This window comes from Corythoichthys intestinalis, chromosome 2, assembly GCF_030265065.1.
Source record: "Corythoichthys intestinalis isolate RoL2023-P3 chromosome 2, ASM3026506v1, whole genome shotgun sequence".
Lineage (NCBI taxonomy): Eukaryota > Metazoa > Chordata > Actinopteri > Syngnathiformes > Syngnathidae > Corythoichthys > Corythoichthys intestinalis.
In genome coordinates this window covers 74378116-74391740 of record NC_080396.1, presented here as the reverse complement: position 1 = coordinate 74391740, position 13625 = coordinate 74378116, and the positions used below count along the sequence as shown (strand labels likewise).

The window sequence follows — 13625 nt, the reverse complement described above, 5'->3', positions numbered from 1 at the left end:
ATCTTTCATGTCATCAATATTTGCTGGAAGTGGTGGAACATACACTTAGTGTATAACATACGTTATGTGCCATAAAGATGGATAACGAACTTTGTCTTTAACATACCAACACGTCCAGCAAGTACTGATGATGTGAAATATCGAACAACAGTTGCAATCAAGACAATAACTGCGACATGCACACGTTTGAGAGGAATTCTCATGGTGGCTTGATTTTGTCCGTGCTGCTGGGTGTGCTCACATTTGAGCACTACTGAAACATGAAATAAAACTTGGAAGTTATCTTCAACACGTGTCCATCACTTCTTTTGTGATGTCTTTCATTTTTTAAGTATCACCTTATGATTTTGGCACATTATATTTTTGATCATCCTGTAATTTTTTTGTCTTATTCCATTTTTGCCATGATTCACATTTAGGAGGGTGTGGTAGCAATTGGGTTGATTTTCAGCTATTTATGATAATGGCGTGCATTTTTTATTTTATATATTTCATTGCATAGTAGGTTGTGATATTTTTAATATGACACATAAGCCTTTAGCTTAATTCAATATATATTTCATTGTGCTGGGTGCAAATCATTAATGTTGAAGTGTTTCTTTCAAGAAATTAGCTACATTTCTCATTGTGAATTCACCTATGTGTATACTAAGGCACCAATACTTGTTTCAAATGTTTGGTAGATGTGTTTATGACATTTGGTAAAGATTTTGTGTTGCCTGAATTAATATATAACACTTAAAACAAGCAAAAACAGCAACACTAGATCTGTATTTTTGTGTATTCACATCAAGATACATTTCTGGCTGGTGACTAGGTTAGGGTATTGGCTTTGAAAAAATCCATTTTCTAAGCACTTTTTCCATGGTCCCAATAAAGCCATATTTCCACAAGCTTGTCCATTCGCAGCACTTCCTGGTCAACTCTAATCTTTTAATGGACGACGGTCTCACAGAAGAAGTTGTAGCTGTCAGTGAAGGGTGTTTCAGATCTGAAAAACATGCACACACACATAAACCATGTGAGAACTGTTTCATCCATATCATATTTACATAATCTTCCAATCCAAATTATATAGGCTTGTCTATTCTGCCATTTTTTCCTGAATAAAATTATCAAATAGGTTTTTGGAACTACGGTTAAAGAGACTAAATAATATGTTATTTGTCAATCTAAACTTTTTGCTCAAAGTTAACAATCAAACATCATAATAATGACCGCTACAGCCCAGAACTCACATTGCAAGTCTTAACTTCATATGTGATCCGACCAGAAGCCCACAACTCCCATAGTTATTCACAACAAAAGGCGTGTGTGTGGCTTACCTGTAGTCAATGTCGTTAAAAATCCCAGTCGACGCATTTTCAGCAAGATCCTTCGACGGAGCCTGGAGAGAAAGCCATTGTCTGACGCAACCACGCGGGCTCTGCACGTTTTTTCCAAATTCCGTACCTTTTTCGCCCTTGGACAATTGAGAGATGCATATAGCATCGTTTTGATGCCTTTTGACTAAATTCCGAATGCGGTTTTCTTATCTTTGGTTCATCTTCGCTCGTGTCGTAGCTTCACACGGTCGCCGCCATATTGTTTGTTTTAGAAGCGCATAGCAACAGTCCTTTCTCTCCTATTGGTGCACGTGACTTAAAATGGCTTTACACACTGACGATACGACTCCGCCGTATCAATATCACTGCGCAACGGGGGAAAAAAAGACCGACACGAAAACGCTAATTACTAAAAAATGACTGGAAACCGTGAGTAGTACTTTTTTTTTGGTAGTAATTAGCAACCTATGTAAATTACAATGCAGAGGTCATGTAGATCCATTTCAGTGGAACGAAATCCATTTTCTAAGCACTTTTTCCATGGTGTATTCCTATTACACAAACAATATTATGTCATTTACCAGTTGGCTTTTATGCACAATAATAACAGTTAAAACTTAAAACACATTTGAAGATGTGCAAGATGCATGCTAGGACTGCAAACAAAACAGGACATTTAGAACACAGATTTTAAAAAAAAGATTTCCCAGATGCCAAAGTAGTGTATTTTCTGCATTATAAGGCGCACCTAAAAGCCTCCAATGCGCTTTTTATATGGTATTGATTAATCATGGCATGACATTCCCTTTAGCGTAGCTCCATCTAGTGGATGCATAACGTAACTCCAACTACTACTACTGCACCTTATAATGCAGTGCACCTTATTTTTTCAATCATTTTTAAAACAGGCTAGTCATTGAAGGTACACCTGTTGCTCCCATGCATCAAAGGCTGCGTTTAGACAAATCTGATTCCAATCAGATTTACCCTCAAATCGGATCTTTAGGGCTGACTATTCACATTACATGTAGCAAGTGACCAGATTTGGGCCTGTTAAAGCAACACTAGGTAACTTTTCAGTTTTGGTCAATTTTATCGACGCCGGTGGACAAAGGCGGTAGTTTTTGCCTCAAGGAAGACTGCGTTTCTCATGAGGACCAGCGCACACCTGCAACGTGTCGTAAAGTCGTGATCACCCGTCGCCTCCAGATGGATTAAACAACATTTCTGTTTCCAGCGGCTGTGTAAAGGATGAATAGTAATAAGGTAATGAATCCAGTTGTGGCTAGACAATAGCATATGACGGTTAGCTACCGTGTGGCTTAAGCCAAGTCTACACCTAGCAGGGTTTTTTTTAAAACAGAGGATCCTTTCCTAATACGTCGGGAAAAAATAATTACGTCAACAACATCACATTTGTAGAAAAAAAAAAAGCTTCCACAGCCAACCGCATTCATTCATTTTTAAGTACATTCATAACAATGAAGGAAAAATAATTGTCCAAATTACCCCCATCCTTTGCATGTGTTCTATAATCTGAATATATATAATATGGGGGCGTCACGCCAGCGACTGAAATCCGGACCAATGTTTATTCTTGAGAATCCTGGTAACCTCCCTTTTTTACCCTCCTCAGACAAAACTTTTTGTCGCTCTGCCATATCTGCAGAATTAGCGCGAAAGCGTTCTCAACGACTTCTGTCTTTATAATAAACGAGGAAAGGGGGAAGTGACGCATGCCGTAAAGCAGTCAGCACATTTGTAGATTTTTTCGTGTGGCAAAAGTTATACAGACCCCCTCAAGATATAATAGAAGTGTCATTCAACTAGTTGTCAGTCAACTAGAGGTGGGAATCTTGGGCACCTAACAATTAGCTAACAATTACGATTCAGAGGCTCCGATTCAATTATAAATTGATTATTGATGCCCCACCCCCCCGCTTTTAATGTTGTAACGTCCAAAATTGGTCAAAAATCCTCTTAGGCCAAACCAAACTACTATTTCAATATCAAGTTAACAGTTAATAACAGTATACAAGATATTCAAGTCCCCATTCTGTATCAGCAACTTTAAACTACATTCAATTCATTTAATGTTGTGAATCAACCGTTAAAGTAGTTAAAATTGCTCCCGTTATTCCATAATTTCCCTTCTACTTTTGACATGTCAAACTGTTTCATCATTTAAAGATAGATTCAAGTAAAGATTTTTGAGTATTTCAGATAAAAAGATAAAAAGTTAATTAGGTTCGCTACAACAGAGCCTTCTAGAGGAGTCTATTGCTTTAAGATGGCGGCTGTTTACTAACGCCGGCAAGTCTTTCATTTCGCATCCAGTTCTCTTTACATGTTCTAACGCCGCCGCCGTCTGTCATTTCACATCTAGTTCTACAGATATGTGATATCTACTGTAGCCGTATGTGACGTATGTTTGTAGCGGCTGTTGGCCGCAGTCAGGTATTACTGTTTTTTTTTACTAGCGGCATGAGTTGAACATGATATATACTCTCTGTGTTTTAGTTCCGCTTTACCTGGTATAATTCAATAATCGGAATTTGGATGTTTGTGAATCGTTCTCGAATCTTCCACGGCCGAATAGCGAATAATCTAAGAATCGGAAATTTCACACGCCTCTATAGGCGTTATGAATGTTATGAAAATATTTTACAAAGGTTGAAAAGTTGTCGGGTGAGAAGCTCGGTCATCCGGGAGGGGCTTGGTGTCGTGCTGCTACTCCTCTGCGTTGAGAGGAGCCAGTTGAGGTGGCTCGGGCATCTGGTTTGGATGCCTCCTGGACGCCTCCCTGGAGAGGTGTTCCGGGCATGTCCCACCGGCGGGAGGCCCCGGGGTCGACCCAGGACATGCTGGAGAGACTATGTCGCTCGGCTGGCCTGGGAACGCCTTGGAATCCCGCCGGAGGAGCTGGCTGAAGTGGCTGGGGAGGGGGAAGTCTGGGCTTCCCTGCTAAAGCTGCTGCCCCCGCGACCCGACCCCGGAATAAGCGGAAGATAATGGATGGATGGAGGGTGAAAAGTTACCTAGTGTTGCTTTATGACTGAGCCACATTTTTTAAACACCTGCCAGATTGCTGCGCCAACAAAGGCGTCATCCAGCGTGGATTAACAGTCAAAACCTTTCATTCTGAGAAGCATTTTGTCCATAATATGACATGAAACGACCTCCCGTATGTGGTTTCAGATCAGATTTCTTTGTTTTGGGACTGTTCAAACTACATAAGAGCCATCCAGTTTCAATCCCGATGGTCTAAAAACTTGTTTATGGATGCCAGTCTGAACAAGGCCTTTTACTGTGAAAATACGATAAGCTAGCTAAGCTGTCAGTTTTTAGTGTAACGTTATGGACAGGTGCCATTTAAGTGTACATTTGAACTCTGAGCATTTCAAAATCAAATCTGTTACATTGATAATTTATGTAAGTGGATCATTTTGAGGTTGATAAGAGTGTGGGAACGGACTGTGTCAGACAATCAAGGTTTCGCTAGGCCTCATCATATTTTAGCCAGAGGGAGCAATGGTGCATCTTTGTAATCTAACCAAGATATAGCTCAAACCGAACATTCCAGCAACTGTCCTTGAGCTAAATGCTGATAAGACATCAGAAGCAGCTTTTTCAAGAAGCAAAAATAAAATAAAAACACACTGTAGGCAGCCTTTTGTGCACATATCAAAAGTGAAATATTTGCTCATCTGACCTGGTTCATTGCATTGCTGTCATTCATTGGATTTCTTCATGCATAACTGTTTAACTTTGTTATGCTTGTTGATAACATGATGTTCTACTGTTCTATTCTTATGGGTTATTCCTGTATTCCTCTCTTTTATTGTGACTGCAGTTGCTTTTTATTCAGTACAGCGGTATGAAAACGTATCAACCTTTTAGAATTTCTCACATTTCTGCATAAAATCACCATCAAATGTGGACTGATCTTTGTCAAAATCACACAGATGTAAAAAACTGTCTGCTTTCACTAAAACCACCCAAACATTTATAGGTTTTCATTATTTTAATGAGGATAGTATGCAAACAATGACAGAAGGGGGGAAAACTAAGTAAGTGAACCATCACATTTAATATTTTGTGGCCCCCCCTTTGGCAGAAATAACTTCAACCAGACGCTTCCCGTAGCTGCAGATCAGTCTGGCCAATTGAACAGGATTCATCTTTGCCCCTTCTTCTCAACAAAACTGCTGTAGTTCAGTCAGATTCCTGGACGTCTAGCATGAATCGCTGTCTTAAGGTCATGCCGCAGCATTTCAATGGGGTTCAGATATGGACTTTGACTTGGCCACTCCAGAACGTGTATTTTGTTCTTCTGAAACCATTCTTAAGTTGATTTACTTCTGTGTTTTGGATCATTGTCTTGTTGCAGCATCCATCCTCTTTTTAGCTTTAACTGTCTGACAGGCGGCCACAGGTTTTCCTGAAAAATATCCTGATAATTTTTGAATTCATTTTTCCATTAATGATTGCAAATTGTCCAGCCCCTGAGGTAGCAAAACAGCCCCAAATCATGATGCTCCCTCCACCATGCTTCACGGTGGGGATGAGGTGTTGATGTTCCATTTTTCCTCCACACATGACGTTTTGTGTTACTCCCAAACAATGCAACCTTGGTATCATCAGTCCATAAAAATATTTTGCCAAAACTTCTGTGGAGTGTCCAAGTGCCTTTTTGCAAACATTAAACGAGCAACAATGTTTTTTTAAGACGGGAGCGGCTTCCTCCGTAGAGTCCTCCCATGAACACCATTCTTGGCCATAGTTTTACATATAGTTGACGTGTGCACTCATCACTCATCAGTGATTGGGCACACACCTAACTTAAATTGTTTGGTAAAAATTGGTTTCAATTGCTCCTTAAGTCTCCTTAGGCAGAGGCACACTGACTTATTTTTCCTCCTTCTGTCATTGTTTGCATGATATCCTCATTAAAATATGAAAATGTTTGGGTGGTTTTAGTTAAAGCAGACACTGTTTTTTGATCTGTGTGGTTTAGACAAAAATCAGATCAGATTTGATGGTGATTTTATGCAGAAACGTGAGAAACTCCAAAAGGTTTGTCATACCACTGCCAATCTGAACTTGTGAGAAGAATATTCAGGTTGTATTAGTGTTATTTGGCCATTATGGAGATGCTTGTAACTTTGCAGCTTACAGAAAAACAAATTCTCCCACTTTATATCAAGTATTGACTTCCCTGTTGTCAATGTTAGCGTTTTGTTTACGTTGCCGCACAAAACTCCTACAGGAACAGCTCTGAACTGCGAGTTTGCAAACAGTCCAATCACAAATGCTGCCCTCAAATAGCATTTGCCAATTTCCATGAGCTAATGACAATAGCTGAGTGGGCTCCGACTACTCCCTGGAACATGACCACACACATGCACTTCTCTGCACTGGCTCATTTATTTCAAATGAGGAGCGCTCACTGCGCTGCACCCGAACGCAGAGCCGTGATTTTTGCGCAGCGCGGTTGTGAGCGCAAAAACACGCGAAACGAGTTGTTGGTACCCAGAAAGTAGACCGCTCCGCTTCCAATCAGTGCTAGCGGCTGCTGCTAACCGGCTAGCCGCGTTAGCTTCCCTGATAAGCGAGCAATAGCAGGCAAATTAGCCGATCGGCTAGCTGCCTGACGTTTCCAAACAAGCCACATTGCGCCGCATTATGTGCCAGTGTTTCATTGGAACGTTGATCGGAAAGCAAAAGAAGATGGCTCACGGTGTGTGCTCACGGCTCTTACCTTGGAGAGCTTGATCTACAACATCTGTGATTTGTTTGATGAGAGGCTGCAACAACAAACAATAGCGGCCAGCGGCAAGCAGAGCAGCGGCGGGGGCAATTAGCCAATGTTTGTTAGCCGAGTGGTCGTCAGCCACTATAAACGCGGGGCCACCTCGTATGTCTTTTTGTCGCCTTGTTGGTGAAAGCACTGCGTTGGGGGCAACGTTGTCATAAATGATGGAGTTGGGATTCAAAGAGGGAGTAATGGTAGTCGGGATGCTCGGACTGGTGTGTGTGAGAGGCACTCAGCGTGACAGCATCCTTCTTCATGTTGGGGTGAGAACAGTCGGGGGGCTCTCAAAGTTCAGCCGGGGAAATGTCGTCACCCACTGGCCAAACGGGAGAATACCACAACATCGCATCCGCTGGTATAACTCATTTTCAGCCCGGGAGTTGCATGGCCCACTTTATATCACAAGGGCGTAGGTTTGGTCTCAACATTGGTAGGGACTAAATAACAGCATAACCTGCATGAACACTTTATGCTGGGGAGGGGCAAGAGCGTAGGTTTGGTCTCAACATTGGTAGGGATGATATATCAGCATAACCATAGGCGGAGTTAAAGGGGGGCCATGCCCCTCCTGGTGGCCGAAAAGTATAATTGCATTTAATTGACTTTCCTATACAGTGGTAGCTCGAAATCCGATCGCTTTGACACACGATCTTTTCGACATCCGGCGTAAAATTTGACTCGCCATTTGCTTCTACATCCGACGACATGCTCGAAATACGACGACATGGCAGCACCGCAGACGAATGCACGGCAGATTTTCTTGTGTGATAAATCAACACAGGTTTGAGAAAAGGTTGGTACAGGTGATAAAACAAGGAAAAAGTTGGCACTTACCTTCTAAATGAAGATGCAAATTATAAAAAAAAAAGATGAACGTGGCGTGGGCATCCGTGAAATGGCTCAATAAAATCTCCACGGTCCTCCTACGACCATCGTTCGCCAGTCTTTATAAGTTAAGCTGAAAATTCTTATTGTAACATCTCCAAAGAAGACGTTTTTATCATTTATTTCACAACTTATTCAACACAAGACACCTACTGTCTGCTGCGGTTGATGGTGTTCTCAAGAAAACATTGAAAGTGAAACTCTCAAGCTCACCGCTCTCTGTCTCTGGCACGTCAGCCCCACGGTACGTTCAGGTACAGCAAAAAATGTCCGCCACATTAGAACCCGATTCGTTACATTAATACATGTAATATTATTATTACTATATTATTATTCCGATTTTTATTTATAGTGTATTTGTTTTGCTACGTGTAACTGCCATTTGTAATAGTACCAGCACTATTTATTAAGGATTTAGTGTAGTTTTTGGGCTGTGGAACAAATTAATGGAATTATAACGTATTCCTATGGGAAAATCCTGCTCAACATCGGGGCCGGATGTATGGGGGGGCCGAGGTGGGCACGGCCCACCCAGACATGAGTCGTGCCCACCCAGTCAAAATGTCGGGAATATCTATTGTAGCGTCGCACTGGATGTAGAGTACGCACGGAGAATTGGTCTCACCTACTTTTTTATTGCAGGATTAACGGTTACTGTTGGCCGCAACCATGCCGAACAATCAATCACCAAAACAAGCTGTTTTTCCAACCTCGTTTGATATCCGCGCGCTTCCTCTCTCTCCTCCAGACACATTCTCGCAGTTGGACATCCGGGCATTAATGACATCACCAGCCACAACAAAGCGTCCCCATATATAAATGGGGGCAAAACACGAGTCACAAGCAGTTGCTCTGTCGTGCATTGTAGTACAAACGTGTTGAACTTTTGTCTTATTTGCGGTCTTTTTTTCCGTCGGAATGACTAAAAGTTGCCGTGTTGCGGGTTGTAACACAAGGAAGTTCGGAGCCGCATTTGAAATTCTTCATTCTTCCTCTAGAGAAGAAAAAGACAAGCAAATGACTGAAAGCAATCAATCAAGGAACAGTACGAGAAGACGGTTCCGTGGACCATTCTCGCCAGTGGGAACCTAAATCCAGGCACACGTACGTTTGCAGCCGACACTTTATTACTGGTGAGTAAACTTTAATCTATTTTTTTGCCCCAATTAGCTGCTAGGATTCAATAGACTAGGCAGTGGTTATTATTACCGTAACAGACAACTCGCAAAGCGTTATTTTTCTTTTGCCGTGAACTGCTCTGATCGGTCAATCGGTATATTATTGGCCTGGTGGGAATTGGTTATTTTGCCGTGACGTGTTCACGGCTAAATAACGCTTGGAGGCGAATTACCGGTTACGGCAGAAATAATCACTCCGTATATACTACCAGTTTTCTTAGTTCCACACAGTACATATTCCACGTAATTGATAAAGGTCCACTTACTGGCCTACTTTATGAGGGAGTTGTAGATGTTTCCGAACTCCACTGCAGGCAATTCCTTTGGATTGTTTATCCAGCTATCAGCTGGGACTTTGTATGGGCAGATTTGCAGGCCAATACACGCTAATTTTTTTTTGGGGGGGGGGGGATAATTTTATTGTCATCATCATCGGTATCAGTGACAATTACAAAATGTGATATGATTTGCCCGAAGGAACCGAAGAAGAAGACAAAGGCAGACGGGAAGAAGCATATGCTTATCAGTTTCCCATCCCCCATACAACTAAAGACGCACATTCAGACATGGTACATACATCAGACGGCTACAAAACTGTACAATAACACAATCAACAATCTGGGTTTAGTAACTCAGCGTCCAGTCAAGCAGCTCGATTAACTTCAGGGCGTGCAAAGTTATGGCTCTGTCATGTCCCTGACATTTTTGCATCTGTTTGCTGTGGGAACATTTTGTTGTGGCCATGTGTGTGGCAAAAGTGATTATGTGTTATCACAGCTGGTGTGAGTAGCAACTCAAAATGCTTTTCCTATAAGTCTCTTAAAAGGATACTTTGCTAAGGTGTACACGGTGGCAACAATTGGCGCACACAAAGATCACTGTAGACGTCTCCACAGCGAAAAACATACAGTATCTTTTCCATATACTCAGTAAACTAGACATTTGAATCAGGAGCTCGGTAGACACAGCAGATAATTATGTTTTTACGTGTCATGTTATATCCGTGCAAATTAAAGTCATAGCCTTTGTTATCTTTAGTAGATCATCCTTAATGTATTCAAGATTCTTGTAGAGACTCATGCGTTTAATAAGTTTCAGTTTACCGTCCACATACACGATTTGTTATACTGGTCCACTGTGCAGTATTTACAGTTATGCAGCTATTGTAGAAGTTGTGGTCCAGAAGTGTGGTTTCAGATGTCATCATTAATTTTCGTCAGCTGGTCAAGACTCGTAATAGCTTTAATCTTCATATCTTGCATCTTGACAAGGATCCTGCAATCCGAGACCCAGGTGTTGAAGGTACCGCCACCCAGATCAAATATGCTATTTTCCCAGCTTTCTTGAATTGACGTGCTTTTCATGCAATTTCGGCATTTCGGCGAGTCAAGCTGTCATTCAAAAAAATCTTCGACCCTTTCAGGTGGCGGCGCTGGTTAAGCAGGCCAGTCTTGGTCTTGTGGTCTGCCAGCTTCATGAGCACCGTCGCCGGTCTTCTCCCCCCAGATGGGAGCAGAAAGCAGCGACGGATGTCCAGCAGTTCCATGTTTATTCCATACGCTTTCAGCTTAGCAATTGCCAGTTGCGCCACTGTCTCACCTGGACTAGGCGTCAGTTGTAATCCAGAAATGATGAGCTCATTTGCGCGTAGGCACTGGTTGAGATCGTCAGCCAAAATTTCCAGCCTCTTGATGCGAACATCTCTCTCCTCGACCGCCTGCTTGAGTTTCTCGTTTAAGTTTTTAAGTTGTATCGCCTCCTCGTGTCTGTCGGCAGTGACTCGTGATAATAATAAGTCATGTTTAGGACATTTTTATGAAAAAAAGACGCAAAACACAGCTGAAATATATGAATTTCAGGCAACGTTTGTCTACGGATGTTTACCTGTGCGTGCCCCCATCTCAAAATGGCGACATGTTGCTATGTGAGATGACGTCATCGTGACATCACGCCGACTGCGAGATAATAATAATAATAAACCCCCAAAACAACCCCCTCAACGAGACACAAGCTAGTGTCCTACTTGCGCCGGTCCTAAGCCCAGAGAAATGCAGGGCGTAAAAAAAAGCCTGCATTGGGGCTGCCCCCTCAAGATTTCGTAATGCCGACTCTGGTGGGTACACCTAGATCCAGGCCTGCTCGACATACTACCATTTTGACTTACAAACAAGGTCCTAGAACGGATTAACTCTGTATGTAGAGGTACCACTGTATATTGATTTTAAAATTAAGAGTTTTCCTGTAAAATATTGTCTATAAAAGTTGTAAAACACTAAAACAAACTACAACAATGAATGAAATGAAAAAATATATTTTATAATGGGACAAAATTATTTTTCGAACAGATCATGTGACTAGCACCTTAGACGGTCCTTTGCTTTGCTTAGCCAAAACCACCGAAGACCGAAAAGGGCAAAATTCTTTCAAACCTAAGCTTTCAAAAACGACAACAACCACTAAGCAAGAACCAATGATTAAAAATGTGGACCATGAAAAGCAAGAGACCACCGTCAAAATGGTGAGCGGAGTTTCAATTTGCCCCACTAAAGACGCTAATTGTACAACAGAGCCACCACCGGTGTCTTGCCAATGTAGTTACCCCCATCAAAAATTGTATCCCCTGCTGCGGGAGCGCACACACACATTAGTTATGAGTTATATCAACCTAAACAATTAATTGAAGCCAGAAAAGAACCACAGTTATATATTTTGGACATCAACATTTATTAAACTGGAGAAACTCCATACGGGACTTGAATTACTGTAATAACAGTTACAGGTCATCCTACAAGTAAAACAGTAGAGCATTGCCTTATTTTACATTCAGTACGTATTTTACGTTATACGACAGAGAGAAAAAAGTTTTTTTTTTAATTTTAATTTTTTATTTTGATGGACAGGCCATGTTTTGAAACCTTGTTGATAAAAACATTACCAAAACATGAAAATCAAGCAAATCAGTGCAGCACAGTGGCTCCACCCAGGGGATACACTTTTTGACGGGGGTAAGTACATTGGCACGACACTGGCAATGGATGACGATCTTGGCAAAAAGTATAGCTGTCCTAAGCATTCCCCTCAAGAATGATGGGAAACAAAAAAACCCTCATTTTCAACTTATTAGTATGAATATTCTTGTAAGTTAATTTTATTGATGACACTGCATTTCAGAGTCATCAACATGTTGTGCCCCCCCGCCCCAAAAGTCAAACTCCGCCTATGAGCATAACCTGCCTATGAGCATAACCTGCATGGACACTTTTTCTAGGGATGGGACATTAATAAGACCAAACAGATTGGGTGAACAGAGGTCAGGGCTAAATTTGAACCTAATTAATTGACAGGATAAATGATCAATGCAAAATAAAGCTGTATTGACTTATAATAACTTTCATTTGTATTGGTTCAGGTGATACACCGTTCAATTCAAACCTGTTAAAGAAAGATTTTGAAAACTTCCAGAATAAATGTCTGGATTTTATTAACAAATTTAAATTGCAAAAAAAATTATATTAACACACACAAAGAATAAAAACTTGATAATAATCTATTAACTATCTAGGAATGATAAAAACAAAAACATTTGTCTTAAGACCACTCACAATTATCTTTCTAAATAAGGAAATTCAATATAACTGAAAAAACATCTTAGGCGGGGAAAAAAAAATAAAAATAAAAATAAATAGTAATAATAAAAAGGAGGTTTCCATCAGGTAAGACACTACTTCTTTTGTCCACAAGATAGCCAAACTCAACAAAAAATGAAAGCTCCTTTAAACTGCTTTAAGACCACATAAATAAAATAAAAATGAAAATTGCGGCGAAGGGGGTAAACCTCGGTTCACTACATTTCTCACAGTTTAACGTAAACAGTAGAAAACACATACAGGAGGACACTTCTCTCAAATCAGCTTCCTACTGGCGGTTTTCAGGTTAGCAAATTCACACAGTTCAATGTTATGCTAACTCTGATGCAGGTTGGACTTTCAGTAGCAAAATTTGTGGTGTGTCCCCCCACTCCACAACATTGACATCTTTTCATATTACCTACAGCAGCTGCTGCTGGCTGAAAAAAAAAAACTTCCAATATTCCTCCTCTTCGAAGGGAGCGGAGGAGGCGGCATGTTGTGTTTCTATCGGTGCTGTGAGTGTGTGTGTGTGTGTGTGTGTTGTGTCAAGTCATCAGCCAATTAAACGTGCATTTGAGGGGGGAAAAATAGACTCATTCATCAAGTAAAAAGGGAAAATTTATGTCTGGACATAATAAAAATAATTCACTTCATAATGGTAGGGTCAATGCTATCTTTACAGCATATGTGAAGAAAATCTAAATTACTGTACATTTGTAATTGAAGTCATTATATGATGCAAATAAGGTTGCTTAAAAGTTGGTGGGGAGAATTTGAACGTCCTGAAAAATTG

At 41.0% G+C, this 13625-nt stretch overlaps 1 protein-coding gene across 1 annotated transcript in view; it reads right to left on the bottom strand.

Annotated features, from left to right (window-relative positions):
- The window catches only part of rerea (arginine-glutamic acid dipeptide (RE) repeats a), a 403494-nt gene extending 396073 nt beyond the window's left edge, over positions 1-7421 (bottom strand). Inside the window, exon 1 of the mRNA XM_057829516.1 lies at positions 7087-7421. The gene's annotated coding sequence lies outside the window, so the exon portion shown is untranslated. The remainder of the gene's footprint in view (positions 1-7086) is intronic.
- Positions 7422-13625: the final 6204 nt, after the last annotated feature.